General features: G+C 40.4%; 1 long non-coding RNA gene across 1 annotated transcript in view; it reads left to right on the plus strand.

Moving 5' to 3' along the window:
• The window catches only part of LOC112133116 (uncharacterized), a 205,103-nt gene extending 202,863 nt beyond the window's left edge, over positions 1-2,240 (plus strand). The window contains exon 4 of the long non-coding RNA XR_002914784.2: positions 1,265-2,240. This is a non-coding gene — a long non-coding RNA (uncharacterized LOC112133116). The remainder of the gene's footprint in view (positions 1-1,264) is intronic.
• Positions 2,241-14,205: the final 11,965 nt, after the last annotated feature.

Genomic DNA, 14,205 nt, shown 5'->3' on the forward strand with positions numbered 1-14,205 from the left:
CTTGCCAGATCTGTGACTTTGCTTTGAGCTTGTCACTTTGACCTTTAGCCTCAGCGTCCCAGTAGAAAACCTTCTTAATATGCCTCCTGTGTTAGTTTCTTAGGGCTGCTATAACAAAAGTTCCACAGACTTGGTGGTTGAAACAAGAGAAATGTTTTCTCTCACAGTTCTGGCGGACAGATGTTCCAAGTCAAGATGTGGGCAGGGTTGCTTCCTCCTGGAGACTCTGACGGAGAATCTGTTCCATGTCTCTCTCTGTTCCATGGAAGGACTGTATATGGAAAGTGGTCTCCAAATGCCAAAGCAGCTGAGAAACCAAAGAACGAGGCAGACAAATCCAGCTTGTCAGTAGAGGGTGATTTATTGGAGAATGTGCAGACAGAAGCACGGTCTTGGGTGGACAGGCAGATCTCTGCACCTGTTACCCCCAGACCCAGGGCTCATAGGGAAAAGGTGGACGTCTTCTGTATGAACAACTAAAGGCAGCCCTCCAGAAGAGGCAAGAATGCCAGGTACGTCACACCCTATGATTTGTGCAATAATGTCAAGGTTGACATTTACACGAGGCACAGTACGTAAAGTAGGAATCAGGAGGCATTCACAGGACTGGGGTTGATCAGAAGTCACCATGGCAGATTGACATCAAGGTGACATCACTTTTGCTTCCCACTCTCCTAGTTTCTGGCAATGTCCAGCCATCCTTGACGTTCCTGGCTTTTGGTGCATTGCTCCCATCTCCGCCTGTCACTATCCTGCTGTCTTTCCTCTGGGAGTCTCTTTCTGTGTTTTTACCTGGCATCCTCCTATGTGTCTGTGTCATAATTTTCCTCATCTTATTCAGACACCAGACATTAAATTAGGGCCCATCCTAATTCAGTCCGACCTCATCATAACTTCATTACATCATCAAAGACCTTATTCCCAAATAAGACCACTTTCACAGGTCCTGGGGATTAAGACTTCAGCATATCTTTTGGAGAATAAAATTCAACACGTAACATTTCCTAAACGTAGAACATTTTACAGTGGCTATGGTAGTTAAGATATTGTGTGTCATGAATCTAAAACCAAGTAACCAGAGATGAAATATTTTGAGAAGGATTTAATTGAGTTGGAAATTATGAACAAAACGAAACTGAGGACAGCAAGATTAAAGGGAATTGGGGAAGACCTTTCTTCTCATTCCTGCTCATCTATGTACCTCTGCTCCATTCTTCTCTCTAGTTGTAAATTAATGTTCTCTGTTTTCCATTTTGTGTCACAGAACATGGCTACCAACAATGTCCCAGGGCTGAAGAGAGACGTCAACCAAGAAGATACCAATATGAACCCTTTTTAATAGAGGGAGATGGAGAAGGAGAAACCTCAGAGACTTGCCTACTGACCTTATTTTTCCCCTCAAAAGAGATGGGCTTATTTTCTGCAAGAAAAGAGGCTTAGATGGCATTTTTAAAAGGAACCAATATTAAAGTTTTGTGAAAGTTTTTCTAGGGAAGGACAGTTATTGGTGGTAGGATGGTGTGGCATGTACGTTATAGATGATAGAATTGAGGGTGTGTTAGGGCCCAGGTAAAGGCAGGACACCATGTGTGTTTAGTGGGCTGACTTTGTCTTTGTCTGCTTTTCATCAGCAATGGTCAATAACTCCTGTGTGTCAGACGGTTACTAGAGGAGGATGTTAGACAGTTGCTAGGTGAGCCAAGCGTCTTTACACGAACAACCCAAGGGGACGCTGCAAGTTTATTCAACCTTATCTGCGTTAGAGTATCTTCACGGCCACATGGTAGGTTACAAGATGGATATATGAAGTTTTAGTAAAATAACTTTTCAGATTTCCTTGTAGATATGTCTAACCCTTAACTTCCAAGGAAAAGCAACATTTTTTAAAATAAGTCAGGCCTTCTTAGTAAATGTGTGTTGAATTACTAATTTTATAAATTGAACTCACAAAGAAATAACATTTGATTTATAAATATGGGTATGTGTGGTTATTTCATCATCAGAGGAACTTTAAGAGCGACCCTTTGCTCATTTATAAATCCACTGACTCAGGCAGAGTCATAGGGAACAGAAAGAAGCCCACATTCTTGCCTCACTAGTTCATTAGTTTTTAAGCAAGATATTTAAAAATTACCTCTAGCACACTAAAAAGTACTGTCTTGCCAAAACTTTAGTTTTTTTCCTTTCTCTTTTTGTTTGTTTGCAATGGGCAGTCTAAATAGAATATCAATTTAAAGAAGGCCAGGGCATGGTAAATTGATTTCTTTATAATCTTATTTTCTGTTTCTCCTTTTTCTTATTTTTTCTTTCTTCTTCTCAGATGAAATACTCTTTTCAATATTTGTTAATTACCTATCCTGATATTTTTAAACTACCATCTCCCTCTCTCCAAGCTTTCCTTATTCTCATTCCCCAAATAATATTAGTCTAAGGAAGTATCTTTCTAAAAGCTTTCCCACAGGTAGGTGATAAAAAGCTGAGGAGTTTTTCTTCTTTCTTTTCAGTGGGTGTTGGTGTGATCAGTGACGGGAGAAAGCAGTTTCCCATGCAGTGCAGTTCTTGCGAAGGGAGGAGTAGAGGGGTGGTGTCTGTTTGATGAATAGCTTTCATTGTTTTTTATTTATGTTCCCTAAAGCAGTGTTCTCCGGGCAGAATACTTGATTGTAAAAGCAGGAGACTTGTATTCACCTTCTCGTTTTACATTGATTTTCTGTTCTGCTTGAGGCCTTTGTGTTTATAAATGTAAAAAGAAAAAATTAAGAAAATCTGCCTGTATTTCACATGGCGATTTTGGGCCTGCCTCTTGACTGGGGCACCAGTTGCCTTTTTCATAGGAAAATGAAGAGATGTAGACTTCACATCCAGCTTATGCACTAAGCTTCCCTAGAGGTCATCCACCTGTGGGTATTAAATGGGGCTGTAATCGTGGTCTCTGCTGGACTTTATTCCCCTGTGCTCATAGTTTTCAGAGTGTTGGTGAGTGATTCAAGCAAGTACGGCCAACTGTGTTACCAGCTATCACACGATGCCCCATATTTCCTTTTTTCTCCCCTTTCTGCCATCCACTGGGCACCAGAACCCTCTGTCCCCTGATTCAGCTATGACTCTCTGAAGCTTCAGGGCGTTGTCATGTTAGGGGAGAGTGGGGACAGACGTGCCTTTCTCTCACATACTGTCAGAGCTCCCCCAAGCAAGGGTGCCAGTGTCACAGTTTCCAGGGAACAGCTGCCTTAGGTTTCTATTAATAGGACCTGCTCATCCCATTAGACCTCTGTATAGACCCCATGCTGTACTCAGGATCTCTCCACATTTTCATCCCATTAGACCTCTGTATAGACCCCATGCTGTACTCAGAATCTCTCCACATTTTCACTTGCTTGAACTTGCTGTGATGCTACAGTTTTCATGCCCTTCGGGTGAGTTATGCCCTAGGATGCCTCACAGTTCCCCAAAGTGAGCTTTGTCCAACTTAAGTCAAAACAGACATCTCTCTAATGACTATAGTCTGTACAATGTAGATACTATATTCAGGAAAAATAAAAAAATATATAAATACAAATTTGTATATATATGTGTATATGTGTGTGTATGTGTAAGCCCCAATATGTGGTGCTTTATAGATAATGAGAATATTTTCTTTGAAAATATCAATCTTATAGAAAGGTTTACAAATAAGAAAAAATAGAAATAGCTTTTATCCATATTCATCTTTTTTGAAGTCTCCAACTGTAATAGTGGATTCATCTATTTCTTCTCGCATTTCTATCCAATTTTTGCCTCACATATTTTGATGCTCTGTTGTTAGGCTCCTGCCTGTTAAGCACTGGACTTTTTGGAGAAATGACCCATTTAGCATCACTTAATATTCTTCTTCTTTACACCTGATAACTTTCCTTGTTCTGAAGTCTGCTCTGCCTAAAGTTCACAAAGTTACTCCTGCTTTCTTTTGATTAGTGCTAGTATGGTGTATCTTTCTCCACCTATTTACTTTTTTTTTTTTTTTGAGATGGAGTTTCGCTGTTTGTTGCCCAGGCTGGAGTGCAGTGGCACAATCTCGGCTCACTGCAACCTCCACCTCCCGGGTTCAAGTGATTCTCCTGTCTCAGCCTCCCGAGTAGCTGGGATTACTTGCGCCTGCCACCATGCCCAGCTAATTTTTGTAGTTTTAGTAGAGATGTGGTTTCACCATGTTGGCTAGGCTGGTCTTGAACTCCTGACCTCAGATGATCCACCCGCCTCAACCTCCCAAAGTGCTGGGATTATAGGCGTGAGCCACTGCGCCTGGCCCACCTATTTACTTTTAATCTATACGTCTTTATAGTTAAAGTGAGTTTCTTGTAGACAACATATACTTGGGTCTTATTTTTTGGTCTATTCTGATAATCTTTGTCTTTTAATAGGTACATTTAGACCATTGATGTTCAAGATAATAACAGGTATAGTTGGATTAATATCAACTGTATTTGTAATACTTTCTATTTGTTGCCTTATTTATTTATTTTTTTTTTGAGACAGGGTTTTTCTTTGTTGCCCAGATGAGTGCGTGGTGCAATCACAGCTCACTACAGCCTCGACCTCCTGGGCTCAAGTGATCCTCCCACCTCAGCCTCCCAAGGAGTTGGGACTACAGGCACATGCCACCATGCCTGGCCAATTTTTGTATTTTTTTAGAGACAGGGTTTTGCCATGTTGCCCAGTCTGGTCTCAAACTTCTGAGCTCAAGTGATCCACCTGCCTCAGCCTCCCAAAGTGCTGTGATGAGAGGCGTGAGTCACCACACCTGGGCTCCCTGGTTCTTTGTATTTTTGTATTTCACTCTTTTTCTCCCTTTGTGTATTTAATTGAGTATTTTACAGGATTCAATTTCCTCTCATAGAGTTGGCAATACACATTTACAAATAATATAAACCCATTTTGAAACAACACTTACCACTTCAGAATAGTATGAATATCTTATAATAACAATCCGAAGTCTTCCCTCTCATCTCTTGTATCATTGCTGTCACTCATTTCACTTATATATAAGTATACATAAGCATACATACATATATATACACACATAAGATAGATACATAAGCATATATAATAAAATACATTATTGCTATTGTTATTTTGAACAAATTGTAATCTCAGGCCAATTAAAAATAAGGAAAATAAATAATTTTAATTTACCTTCACTCATTATTTAATCAATGCTCTTCCTTTCTTGCTATAAACTCCAGTTTCTGACCTAAATTATTCATCCTCTCCCTAAGGATTTTCTTTTAACATTTCTTTTCTTTTGAAAATAGAATCTTGCTTTGTCATTCAGGATGGAATGCTGTGGCATAATCAACACTCACTGCACCTCAACCTCCTGGGCACAAGCAATCCTCCCACCTCAGCCTCCCAAGGAGCTAGTACCACAGGCACTTGCTCACTACACCTTCAACTTCCTGGGCTCAAGCAATCCTCCTGCCTCAGCCTCCCAAGTAGCTAAGACCACAGGCACATGCCACTATGCTGGCTAATTTTTATTTTTATTCTTTGTAGAGACAGGTGTCTTGGATTTTTCACCCAGGCTGGTTTCAAATTCCTGGACTCAAGTGAGCCCACTGCCCTCAGCCTTCCAAAGTGCTAGGATTACAGACATGAGCCACCATCAACCATGTTCTTTTAGTATTTCTTGTAACTTACAGAGTTTTTTTTTTATCTCTAGCATTTGTTTTTTTTTTTTCTTAAGATTTTCATATCTCTGTTTACATTGCTCACCTGTTTTTGCATGCTGTCTGCTTTATTCGTTAGGGCTTTTAGCATATTAATAATAATTGCTTTAAATTCCCTGTTTGATAATCCCACCATTTTTATCATGCCTGGTTCTCATGCTTGCTCTTTCTCTTCAATCTGTATTTGTTTTTTGTTTTTGCCTTTTAGTATGCCTTGTATTTTTTTTTTTTTTTTTTTTTGAGAGCCAGACATGTATTGGATAAAAGGAGCTGCTGTAATTAGGCCTTTTGTAATGTAGTGGTGAAATGTTGGAAGAGTGTAAATGTTCTACAGTCCTATAATTAGGTCTCAGTCTTTTGGTGAACCTATGCCTTTGGACTGTAACCTTCACAAATGTTTCTGATTTCCCACACTTAAGTGGGGGCAGGATGGCTAGATGGGCTATAGTTGAGTATTTCCCTGCTCTCATGTGGAAGCTAAAGTTGGCTGCAGTTGTGCATTTTCTCTTTCACAAGTTAGTTAGACTGTGTTAAAACTCTGTCAAGTTAGGCTCTATTTCATTCCTCTTCAGGGTAGACTTCGTTAGGCAGAATGCAGTGCCATGGCATACTTCAAAATGGTTTCTTTTCCCCTCCCCTTGCTGGAAGCATTGGGGGATTTTTCTCCAATATTTACTATGTGAACCTGGTCAACCCTGAGAGATAAGAATACAAAAGCATGGGGGCTCCCTATAAGTGGCACTTCATGGAATTTTTAACTCTCAGACGTGTTCACACCTATCCTCCAACAATTTATCAATTAAAGTTCAGATTTCCTTACCTTGGCACTGATTCCTGTAGAGATTTTTGCTCCAGTATGGTGTGATTCTCTGTATATGCCTTTTTGTTTTCAAACTGGAGGCAGCAGTTTGACCTAATTTTTCTTATGGCTCTTGGCATACTTGTTGATTTTTCACTTTTTTTTCAAGTTTATACTTGTTAGAATAAAGTTGTGACTTCCAAGCTCTTTTTATGAGGAACTCAAGATTCATCTATTTTCAACATTTTTATCTATTTCCATTTTCCATTTGGCTGTCCTTTCTCTGTAAATATACCCACGCATATTTCATAAGAATTGGGATATTCTCTAACAGAACTACATTACAGTTACCAGCTTCAGGAAATGAGATTTAATCTTTTAATCCAATCTACCATCAGTATTCTAATTCTGTCAAATGACCTATCAATCTTTTTTGTTTTGTTTTGTTTTTGTTTTTGAGACAGAGTCTCACTCCATTGCCCAGGCTGGAGTGCAGTGTTGCAATCCTGGATCACTGCAACCTCTGCTTCCCAGGTTCAAGGGATTCTCCTGCCTCAGCCTCCCAAGTAGCTGGGATTACAGGTGTGCACCACTGCACCTGGCTAATTTTTTAAAATTATTTTTTATTTTTTTATTTTCAGTAGAGTTGGGGTTTCACCATGTTGGCCAGGCTGGTCTCAAACTCCTGACCTCAAATGATCCATCCGCCCCTGCCTCCCAAAGTGCTGGGATTACAGGCGTGAGCCACCATGCCTGGCCAAATGACCTATCAATCTTTTTTGTAGTACTTTTCTCTTCATTACAGGATGTAGTCTAAAATCAGATGTTTAGTTTTTATGTCTCTTTATTTTATTTTAATCTAGAATACGCTAGAACACTTCCACAGGATTCTTTGTCTTTTATGATTTTGGCTTCTTAGAATATTCCTTTGGGTTTTTCCAGTGTTTTCTCATAATTAGATTTAATTTATGAATTCCTGACCATATCACATCTGGGGCCACATGACATCCTCACGTTCCTCAATGGCAACATTACTTTTGATCCCTCTGTCAAGATGTCATCCAATTTCTCCACTGTATAATTATTATATTTTCCCATGCTACTCATAAGTGATCCAGGTAGAAACACTTTAAGACCATGCAAATATCCTATTTTTCATCAAAATATTGCTCTGGATTTAATATCTTTGTGATTTGTGCCTGAACTAATCTTTATTTCAATGGTTATAAAATGATGATTTTCTAGTTCTGTTTCCAGTTTCTATTTCTAGTTTCTAGAAGCCTGACAAGTTCTTCTTTCCTGCTGCACAGATAGAATCGATTTACCAAGACAGCTGATTTCCAATAGAGAAAGAGTTTAATAAATGCAGAGCCAGCTAAGCAGAAGACCAGAATTTATTGCTCAAATCAGACTCTCTGGAAATTTGGAGACTAAGGTTTTTAAGGATAACTTGCTGGGCAGGGGCTAGGGAAATGGGTAATGCTGATTGGTTGGGTCTGAGATGTAATCATGGAGGCTAAAGCTGTCTTCTCACTGTCTTTAGTTTCCAGGATCACAAAACCAGTTGAGCCAGTTTATTGGTTCAGGTGTGCAACAGCTGGTCCAATCACATGCAGGGTCTGAAAAATACCCTGAACACCAATCTTAGGTTTTACAATAGTGATGTTTTCTATAGGCGCAATTGAAGAGATTACAAATCTTGTGGTCTTTGGCTGAATGGCTGCTGAGACACAACCCTAAACTTGTACCAAATTTCTTAGTTTTCTGAAGGAGGCTTTTGGTCCCTGAGTAAGGATGAGATTCGTTTCCAGAAGAAGCTGTTATCATCTTTGTTTTAAAGTTAAGCTAAATTTCCTCCACACTTAGCTTGGCCTATGCCCAAGAATTAACAAGGACAGCTTGGAGGTTAGAAACAAGATGGAGTCAGTTAGGTTGGATTTCTTTCACTGTCATAATTTTTCTATGTCATATTTCTCTTACTGTCATAATTTCTGCAAATGTGGTTTCAGTTTTAGCACTCCCTACACATTTTCTAGTTGGCATGTAACAGTCTATTGTCAGCAAAATGAAAGCTAGGTCTTAAGTCAATGTGAATTATTGGACCTGAATTTGTGTGCATGCTGACACATATACACACCATGCACACACATATGTATATTTTTAAAAAGATAAATGCATATATATCTGCATATTTAATGGATGAGGAGACCTTTCTTCTTTATATCACTTGTGAAGAGCTTTGTTCTCATATGCTGATTTGGAAATCTCAGAATATTTTTTGATCCTAGTATTCAATAATGAGTAATCAATCATGAAACCTCTGTTGAAGTTCATATTCTAAAAGCGTCATTTATTTTAAAAAATTCATTTGAAAACATTTAGTTGTGGCTATAAGTTGTTGGTAGAAAAAATTAGAACTGAAATTCACTTGTTACCAGAACTAAAGAAAAAAAGGCAAAAAGGATTTTATCTCTGCTTTGTATCCATAAGGGAAATGAACATAACTAATATTTAGTGGAACTTTTATGTAAAAATACAGCTTTTGAATTTGTGAAAGCAAATATAAGCCAACACTCCTTTTTTAAAAAAAAAAATCCTTGGTTATTACCTAATTTACGTTGTGTCTACATAAACCAATTTATAGTCTGATTTTAACATTCAGTGTGGCCAAGAGAAGGGGAAGAAAAGTACCATTAAGATAAAAGAGGGGAGGGGCCAAGATGGTGGAATAGAAACAGGTCCAGTCTACAGCTCCCAGTGAGACCAATGCAGAAGGTGGGTGATTTCTGCATTTCCAACTGAGGTACCCAGTTCATCTCACTGGGACTGGTTTTGGGTGCAACCCAGGGAGAGTGAGCAGAAGAAGGGTGGGGCATCATTTCACCCAGGAAGTGCACGGAGCTGGGGGACCTCCCTCCCCCAGCCAGGGGAAGTGGTGAGGGACTGTACCCACCCCGGGTACAGCTTTCCCCATGGATTTTTTGCAATCTGCAAACCAGGAGATTCCCTCGTGAGCCTACACCACCAGGGCCCTGGATTTCAAGCACAAACCTGGGCAGCTGTTTGGGCAAGCACCTAGCTAGCTGCAGGAGTTTTCTTCATACCCCCGTGGTGCCTGGAACCCCAGCAAGACAGAACCATTTACTCTCCTGGAAAGGAGGCTGAACCCAGGGAGCCAAGTGTTCTTGCTCAGCAGGTCCCATCCCATGGAGCCCAGCAAGCTAAGAACCACTGGCTTGAAATTCTCACTGCCAGCACAGCAATCTGGAGTCGACCTGGGATGATGGAGCTTGGTGTGGGGAGGGGCATCTGCCATTACTGAGGCTTTAGTAGGCGGTTTTCCCCGACAGTGCTAAGGAGACTGAGAGGTTCGGATTGGGTGGAATTCACCACAGTGCAGTAAAGCAGCTGCGGCCAGACTGCTTCTCTAGATTTCTCCTCACTGGGAAGGGCATCTCTGAAGGAAATGCAGCAGCCCCAGTCAAGGGCTTACAGATAAAACTCTCATCTTCCCAGGACATAGCACCTGGGGAGAGGGGCAGCGGTGGGCACAGCTTCAGCAGACTTAATCTTTTCTGCCTGCTGGCTCTGAAGAGAGCAGCTGATCCTGACAAGGGGGATTCTCCAAGCATAGCACACCATCTCTGCTAAGGGACAGACTGCCTCCTCAAGTGGGTTCCTGGTCCCCATGCCTCCTAACTGGGAGACACCTCCCAACAGGGGTCAACAGACACCTCATAGAGGAGAGCTCCAACTGGCCTCAAACCAGTGCCCCTCTGGGACAAAGCTTCCAGAGGAAGGAGCAGGCAGCAATCTTTGCTGTTCAGCAGCCTCCATTATTGACACCCAGGCCAACAGGGTCTGGAGTAGACCTCCAGCAAACTCCAGCAGACCTGCGGAAGAGGGGGACTGACTGTTAGAAGTAAAAATTAACAAACAGAAAGTAACAATGACAACAACGTCAACAAAAAAGAACCCACACAAAAACACCATCCAATGGTCATCAGCCTCAAATATCAAAGGTAGATAAATCCACGAAGATGATGAAAAACCAGTGCAAAAATGCTGAAAATTCCAAAAGCTAGAATGCCTCTTTTCCTCCAAATGATTGCAACTGTTCTCCAGCAAGGGTGCAAAACTGGACAATGAGATTGATGAATTGTTAGCAGTAGGCTTTAGAAGGTGGGTAATAACAAACTCCTCTGAGCTAAAGGAGCATGTTCTAATCCAATGCAAGGAAGCTAAGAACCTTGATAAAAGGTTACAGGAACTACTAACTAGAGTAACCAGTTCACAGAGGAACATAAATGACCTGATGGAGCTAAAAAGCACAGCACGAGAACTTCTTGACGCATACACAAGTGTCAGTAGCTGAGTCAATCAAGCAGAAGAAAGGATATTAGAGATTGAAGATGACCTTGCTGAAATAAAGTGTGCAGACAAGATTAGAGAAAAAAGAATGAAAAGGAACAAACAAAGCCTCCAAGAAATATGGGACTAGGTGAAAAGACCAAGCCTGTGTTTGATTGGATTACCTGAAAGTGATGGGGAGAATGGAACCAAGTTGAGAAACACACTGCAGGATATTATCCAGGAGAACATCCCCAGCCTAACAAGACAGGCCAACATTCGATTTCAGGAAATACACACAACACGACTAAAATACTCTATGAGAAGATCAACCTCAAGACACATAATTATCAGATTCTCCAAGGTTGAAATGAAGGCAAAAATGTTAAGCTCAGCCAGAGAGAAAGGTCGGGTCACTTATGAAAGAAAGCCCATCAGACTAACAGCATATCTCTCTGAAGAAACCCTATAAGCCAGAAGAGAGTGGGGGCCAATATTCAACAATCTTTTTTTTTATTATTATTGTTATACTTTAGGTTTTAGGGTACATGTGCACAATTTGCAGGTTAGTTACATATGTATACATGTGCCATGCTTGTGCGCTGCACCCGCTAACTTGTCATCTAGCATTAGGTATAGATATCTCCCAATGCTATCCCTCCCACCTCCCCCCACCCCACAACAGTCCCCAGAGTGTGATGTTCCCCTTCCTGTGTCCATGTGTTCTCATTGTTCAATTCCCACCTATGAGTGAGAATATGCAGTGTTTGGTTTTTTGTTCTTGCGATAGTTTACTGAGAATGATGATTTCCAATTTCATCCATGTCCCTACAAAGGACATGAACTCATCATTTTTTATGGCTGCATAGTATTCCATGGTGTATATGTGCCACATTTTCTTAATCCAGTCTATCATTGTTGGACATTTGGGTTGGTTCCAAGTCTTTGCTATTGTGAATAATGCCACAATAAACATACATGTGCATGTGTCTTTATGGCAGCATGATTTATAGTCCATTGGGTATATATCCAGTAATGGGATGGCTGGGTCAAATGGTATTTCTAGTTCTAGATCCCTGAGGAATCGCCACACTGACTTCCACAATGGTTGAACTAGTTTACAGTCCCACCAACAGTGTAAAAGTGTTCCTATTTCTCCACATCCTCTCCAGCACCTGTTGTTTCCTGACTTTTTAATGATTGCCATTCTAACTGGTGTGAGATGGTATCTTATTGTGGTTTTGATTTGCATTTCTCTGATGGCCAGTGATGGTGAGCATTTTTTCATGTGTTTTTTGGCTGCATAAATGTCTTCTTTTGAGAAGTGTCTGTTCATGTCCTTTGCCCACTTTTTGATGGGGTTGTTTGTTTTTTTCTTGTAAATTTGTTTGAGTTCATTGTAGATTGTGGATATTAGCCCTTTGTCAGATGAGTAGGTTGCAAAAACTTTCTCCCATTTTGTAGGTTGCCTGTTCACTCTGATGGTAGTTTCTTTTGCTGTGCAGAAGCTCTTGAGTTTAATTAGATCCCATTTGTCAATTTTGGCTTTTGTTGCCATTGCTTTTGGTGTTTTAGACATGAAGTCCTTGCCCATGCCTATGTCCTGAATGGTAATGCCTAGGTTTTCTTCTAGGGTTTTTATGGTTTTAGGTCTAATGTTTAAGTCTTTAATCCATCTTGAATTGATTTTTGTATAAGGTGTAAGGAAGGGATCCAGTTTCAGCTTTCTCCATATGGCTAGCCAGTTTTCCCAGCACCATTTATTAAATAGGGAATCCTTTCCCCATTGCTTGTTTTTCTCAGGTTTGTCAAAGATCAGATAGTTGTAGATATGCGGCATTATTTCTGAGGGCTCTGTTCTGTTCCATTGATCTATATCTCTGTTTTGGTACCAGTACCATGCTGTTTTGGTTACTGTAGCCTTGCAGTATAGTTTGAAGTCAGGTAGCGTGATGCCTCCAGCTTTGTTCTTTTGGCTTAGGATTGACTTGGCGATGTGGGCTCTTTTTTGGTTCCATATGGGCTTTAAAGTAGTTTTTTCCAATTCTGTGAAGAAAGTCATTGGTAACTTGATGGGGATGGCATTGAATCTGTAAATTACCTTGGGCAGTATGGCCATTTTCATGATATTGATTCTTCCTACCCATGAGGATGGAAAGTTCTTCCATTTGTTTGTATCCTCTTTCATTTCCTTGAGCAGTGGTTTGTAGTTCTCCTTGAAGAGGTCCTTCACATCCCTTGTAAGTTGGATTCCTAGGTATTTGATTCTCTTTGAAGCAATTGTGAATGGGAGTTCACTCATGATTTGGCTCTCTGTTTGTCTGTTGTTGGTGTATAAGAATGCTTGTGATTTTTGTACATTGATTTTGTATCCTGAGACTTTGCTGAAGTTGCTTATCAGCTTAAGGAGATTTTGGGCTGAGACAATGGGGTTTTCTAGATATACAATCATGTCGTCTGCAAACAGGGACAATTTGACTTCCTCTTTTCCTAATTGAATACCCTTTATTTCCTTCTCCTGCCTAATTGCCCTGGCCAGAACTTCCAACACTATGTTGAATAGGAGCGGTCAGAGAGGGCATCCCCGTCTTGTGCCAGTTTTCAAAGGGAATGCTTCCAGTTTTTGCCCATTCAGTATGATGTTGGCTGTGGGTTTGTCATAGATAGCTCTTATTATTTTGAGATACATCCCATCAATACCTAATTTATTGAGAGTTATTAGCATGAAGCGTTGTTGAATTTTGTCAAAGGCCTTTTCTGCATCTATTGAGATAATCATGTGTTTTTTGTCTTTGGTTCTGTTTATATGATGGATTACATTTATTGATTTGTGTATATTGAACCAGCCTTGCATCCCAGGGATGAAGCCCACTTGATCATGGTGGATAAGCTTTTTGATGTGCTGCTGGATTCAGTTTGCCAGTATTTTATTGAGGATTTTTGCATCAATGTTCATCAGGAATATTGGTCTAAAATTCTCTTTTTTGGTTGTGTCTCTGCCCGGCTTTGGTATCAGAATGATGCTGGCCTCATAAAATGAGTTAGGGAGGATTCCCTCTTTTTCTATTGATTGGAATACTTTCAGAAGGAATGGTACCAGTTCCTCCTTGTACCTCTGGTAGAATTCGGCTGTGAATCCATCTGGTCCTGGACTCTTTTTGGTTGGTAAGCTATTGATTATTGCCACAATTTCAGCTCCTGTTATTGGTCTATTCAGAGATTCAACTACTTCCTGGTTTAGTCTTGGGAGAGTGTATGTGTCGAATAATTTATCCATTTCTTCTAGATTTTCTAGTTTATTTGCGTAGAGGTGTTTGTAGTATTCACTGATGGTAGTTTGTATTTCTGTGG

Source organism: Pongo abelii, chromosome 3, assembly GCF_028885655.2.
Source record: "Pongo abelii isolate AG06213 chromosome 3, NHGRI_mPonAbe1-v2.0_pri, whole genome shotgun sequence".
NCBI classification, from domain to species: domain Eukaryota; kingdom Metazoa; phylum Chordata; class Mammalia; order Primates; family Hominidae; genus Pongo; species Pongo abelii.